This window comes from Manacus vitellinus, unplaced genomic scaffold (genome assembly GCF_001715985.3).
Source record: "Manacus vitellinus isolate BGI_N305 unplaced genomic scaffold, ASM171598v3 scaffold_5_pilon, whole genome shotgun sequence".
In the NCBI taxonomy this organism is placed as follows: Eukaryota; Metazoa; Chordata; class Aves; order Passeriformes; family Pipridae; genus Manacus; species Manacus vitellinus.
The window spans coordinates 42,602,006-42,607,599 of record NW_021940682.1 but is presented as its reverse complement, the minus strand read 5'-3'; positions in this window follow the sequence as shown (position 1 = coordinate 42,607,599).

The following is a 5,594-nucleotide window of genomic DNA, read 5'->3' as shown; positions in this document are numbered from 1 at the left end:
TACAGCCCTCCCCTGGCCATGCAGCAGGATGGAAGGGAAAGGCAGCTGCACAGCTGAGATTTCACCAAGTGAACCAGGCAGTGTTAGTGGACAAGTTGCAAACCCTTTGCCCAATTTTCCTTCTCACAAATGTATGCCTGGATGGAAATCCACATGAAGGAAGCAGGTATAGAAAACTCAGAAATTTGTGTGGCATTCAGGGATATGTGAGATGTGTTAAAATGAAGCAAAACCTGAAGGATCTTGCAGATTAAATATATTGATTAGAATGTAGATTTTCTTGTGTACACAGTGGGCAGTTTAAATATTCAAATTTGACACATATAGAGAGGTTTTACCTGTAAACTCTAAAACATTGTATTGATATAGCCATATCTGTTCAAGAAAAAAATTGTTTCATAGACTACATGTTTGAAGAGTATGCGTAAGAAAACCTGATGGGAGACTTTTAGAAAAAAGTATGTGCATCATATGTATGCCAGTTTGTCACCACTGAAGCAATGACCCTTGACTTGTTCAATTTAAAAGCATAATTAGATCCTGTCTCTGTGTGTGGAAACTCCCTTGCTCTCAGTTGCTTTTCTTGTCATTTTTTGTCCTGTGGAGTGTAAAATTCAGCATTTTCAGTGACCAGTCAATGCAAATAAATGTAAGCAATGGCTAAACATTTGTGTTTATTTTGCTGAATTATATACAACTCTGCTGGCTGAATTATATACAACGCTGCTGAGTTTAAGCCAAATGCATCTACGAAGGTTGGTTTTATATGTATTGGAGTGAAATCTGCTTCGAGAGTCAGAGTAGAAATGACATGATAAATATGTTCAGGTCAAGAACTGTTTGCAGAAATGATCTCTTTTAGCCAAGCTAGGTTAGTAGTAATAGAGACGTTTATAGTACCTTTCAGCGTGCCTCTGATTTCTGATATGAGAAAGGAAGAAAGAAAGTACTCCCATGAGGTCTCCTGAGTTACTGTTTTGATGATTTACTAGTTAGTGCTCAAATACTTTCCAGCGAGGGGTGAGAGAGTTTGCTGTTTAATGCTGACAATGGGAATACAGTTCCTTGTCAGCAGATGGAGAGCACAGGGAATAGCAAAGGGGCTGGGCTCATACATTTTTTAATACTTTCTTTTTCTTTTTTCCCTTCAGTACAAGTCTGGAAACGTTTTTAGAGTGTTTTCAAAATTCATTCTTGTGTGGTTTTATTTTTTTTAATCTTTGGTTCTCACTGCAGTTTCTAGGATGTATCAGCAGAACTGTTATTAATGTGTTAGCACATGTTACAGAGTAAAACTCACGATGATTCTGTGAGACTGAGATTTGAATGATGAAAGAAGTGGTGATCTAGTTGAAAAGATCCCAGGTTGGGATTCGGAGGCTGACCGCATGTGTGATATGTATTAAATCATAGAATCATAGAATCATTAAGGTTGTAAAAGACGTCCAAGATCATTGAGTCCAAACTTTGACTGAACACCTAAACTAAACCATAGTGCCACATCCATTTCTTGAACACTTCCACGGATGCTCCCTGGGCAGCCTGTTCCAATGCCTGACCACCCTTTCAGTGAAGAAATTCTTCTTGATGTCCAGTGTGAACCTCCCTTGGTGTAGCTTGAGTACATTTTCTCTTTTCCCATCCCTAGTTGCCTGGGAGAACCCCCACCGGGCCACAACTTCCTTTCAGGTAGTTGTAGAGAGTTATAAGGTCTCCCCTAAGCCTCCTTTTCTCCCATCTAAACAATCTCATCCGCTCCTTGTATGACTTTCTCTCTAGACCCTTTACCGGCTTCACTGCCATTCTCTGGACATGCTTCAGCACCTCAATGTCTTTCTCACCAGTGCTGAGCACAGAGGCACAATCACTTCCCTAGTCCTGCTGGCCACTTCAACATTTGCAACAGTACAGGGACTGTTAAAGATTATAAGAAACACTAATGGACTTCCTGCTGGTGGGTCAGCTGTACATTGTAAAAGGTGAGAAAGGAATGTAGGGTGTGGAGAGCTACTCAATGCTGGATGGCAACTCCAGAGCCTGTTCGTGCCTCAGCCTTGCCAGAGCTGGGGAGGAGAACCATCTGCTTTAACCTTGGAGCATGGTGGTCCAACAGCTGCCACTGTTCAGCTGACTCGCGGTAGCTTGTAAAAATGTGGTAACCCAAGTGTTTATGACTGTTTATTCATATAAGCAGAGCAAAGAAAGGCATTAAACTTTGGTGTAGCATGAAACCAGAATCTGAATATTCATCAGAAGTTCAGAGCTTGGGCTATTTGCCTACTGAAATGAAAAAGGAAAGAGGATACTGTGGAGGAGATACAGAAACAGCTCTGGTGCTGGTGGGGTCTGCAGGAAGAACAGGGGATTTCTCCATGAGCATCCAACAGTTAAACCAGATTCTGAGTGAAAATCATGATAAAAGCAGTAATTGTTCTTGTACCTCTCTGCTGCAAAGATTCTGTGATTAGCTGTCAATGAAGAAGCTTCCTTTACCTTGGATCACACCATGTTTTCTGGAGATTGCTAAATGCTCTGTTTTAAATAGGACTCTGCTAATGGTTGTTTTATTCGTTCTTCTACTGAAGAAGTGTCACTTTGCACGATGCTAATTAGGTGGTAATTAGCTTCTTGAACTCTGTCAGGCTTGGTGCTGTGACCAAGCCTGGGGAGCCCCTTCCAGTGCCCAACCACCATCTGGGTGAAGAACCTCCTTCTAATGTCTAACCTAAATCTTCCTTGACACAACTTCTGGCCATTCCCTTGGGTCCTGTCACTGGTAACCACAGAGAAGAGATCAGTGCCTGCCCCTCCTCCGCCCCTCAAGAGGAAGTTGTAGACCGCAACGAGGTCTCCCCTCAGTCTCCTCTTCTCCAGGCTGAACAGCCCGAGTGACCTCAGCCGCTCCTCGTACAGCTTCCCCTCAAGGCCCTTCACCATCTTCATTGCCCTCCTTTGGATGCTCTCTAAGAGCTTAATACCTTATAATGTGGTGCCCAAAACTGCACACAATATTCAAGGTGAGGCCACACCAGTGCAGAGCAGAACAGGACAATCCCCTCCCTCAACCAGCTGGCGATGCTTTGCCTGATGCTTCCCAGGGCACGGTTGGCCCTCCTGGCTGCCAGGGCACTGCTGACTCATATTCAACTTGCCATCAACCAGGACTCCCAGGTCCCTTTCTGTGGCACTGCTTTCCAGCATCTCATTCCCCAGTCTGTGCAAACATCCAGAGTTGCCCTATCCCAGGTGCAGAATCCGGCACTTTCCCTTGTTGAACTTCATCTGGATGGTGATTGCTAGTTCTCTAACTTGTTGAGATCTCTCTGCAGGGCCTCCCTGCCTTTGAGGGAGTCCATAGCTCCTCCCAGTTTTGTATCACCTGCAGACTTGCTTAGGATCCCTTCCAGTCCTGAGTCCAAGTAATTTATGAAGATGCTGAAGATCACTGGGATGAAGATGGAGCCCTGTGGAACCCCACTAGTGACAGGTCACCAATCTGATGTTACCTCATTCACTATTACCCTCTGTGCTCCACCTGTGAGCCAATTGCTTACCCACCATGTGATGTGTTTATCCAGCTGTGTGCTGGATATTTTATCCAAAAGGATCCTGTGTGAAACAGTATCGAAAGCTTTACTGAAATCCAAAAAGATTACATCAACTGGCTTCCTTTGATAAACTGTGTCAGGTTGACAGGCTTGTAGTTTCTGGGGTCTTCCTTCTTGCTCTTCTTGAAAATCAGGACATTTGCTGGTTTCCAGTCAGCTGGGACCTTTCTGGATTCCCAAGACTGCTTAAAAATCACTGAGAGAGGTTTTACAATGACATCATCCAGCTCTTTGAGGATTCTGGGATGAATCCCATCAGGCCCCACAGATTTTTAGGAATCCATCTGGAGCAGCAGATTCCACACAATTTCAGGGTCGATTGGAAGGTGATCATTCTTGCAGTTATGGTCCTCCAGCCTAGGGTACTGAGACACCCTTGGTCTGTCATCCATGTTGGAGACAGAGGCAAAAAAAGTGTTAAATACCTCTGCCTTGTCTCTCTTCCTGTTTGTGAGGTGACCATCTGCATCCTGTAACAGGCTGATGATGTTTCTATACTGCCTATTGCAATTAATATATGTGAAAATACTTTTTTTATTTTCCCCACATTTCTGACCAGCTTCAACTCCAGCTGAGCTTTGGCTGCATGAATTTGCTCCCTACATCTGTAAGCAGCATCTCTGTATTCTTCCCACATCACTTGACCTTGCTTCCACTGGGCGTACACCTTCCTTTTTTTGCCTTATTTTCAAGAGAAGATCCCTGCTCAGCCAAGCCAGCCTTCTGCCTCACCTGCTTGACTTCTGACATTTGGGAATTGCTGCTTCTGTGCCCTTAGGAGGTCGTGTTTGAAAAGTGACCAGCAGTGATGGACCCCAGTAGCTGCAAAAACATTTTCCCAGGGGACTTTACTAATTCCCTGAGCAACCAGAAGTCTGCTCTCCTCATGTCCAAAGCTGAGGTGTTGCTGGCACTTTTGCTCCTGTCAGCATAGATTTCAAACTTAATCTCTTTGTGGTTGCTGTGGCCAAGACAGCCACCAATCTCCACTTTGCTCACAGGACCCACTCTGTTGACAAGCAGCAGATCAGGGAGGGCATTTTTCTGAGTCAGCTCTCTTAGGATGTGTTCCATAAAGTTGTCATCTTGGTTTTTTAGGAATTATCTGGCTGCTCCTTTGAGAAAAGTAGAATTTGCAGAATACTTTTTCAAAGGACATACAATTTAAAAATGCCTTTAAAATTGAAAAATACTTTGAAGACTCCACTGAAAAAAGAGATAAGAATGGAAGACAAATGCTCATGTGAACAACTGATAATTTTTCTAATCATTTAGATTAGAAGTGTAGTTGTTCCAGTTCTTAAAGGTGCATTGGATTACATTCCTTCTCTCTGTTAAGACTTTTCTAGTATGAGTTGTAATGTCAGTGCAACTGGTCCACGTATTACAACACCTGCATATATAATATATATACACATTATATGTATGAATGTATTACAGTGTTTTGCTGTGTTCAGCTTATTCAAAGAAAGGAGATAGGTGCAGATAGGATTCAAAGTTGCTTTCCAGACAGGATGCACATGATCAGTAGTCAAAGTCTAGCAAACTGTGGTTAATGTCCAATTGGTTACTTCCATTTTTTTTCCCTCCAGGTTACTTCCTCCCAAGGCTGTAAGCTCTTCCTCTTTCTGTCTATCACACAGCTTTCTATTAAATCCGAGGGTAATAAGGAAACCCTTGCCTGAAGAGTTGGCAGGAGTCAATGAGTTCAACATATGCTGAAAGAAAATATTTTGTATGTGATACTTGCATCTTAAAATTTCCTTCAATGTTTATGTTTGCGGCGGCAGTGGCAGGAGACATAGCAGAGAACAGGGACTAAGTTAGGGATTAGTTTGTTCTCAAAAACTGTTTTGACCAGAGCCAGATGATCCTTGAATAAAATGCTAGCTACTACTCAGTCTTAGTAGCAAGGAACACTGAACTGTGGACATGAATTAATAAGAACAGGAATAAGAAATTTTTAAGACACCTACTGTAGATAGA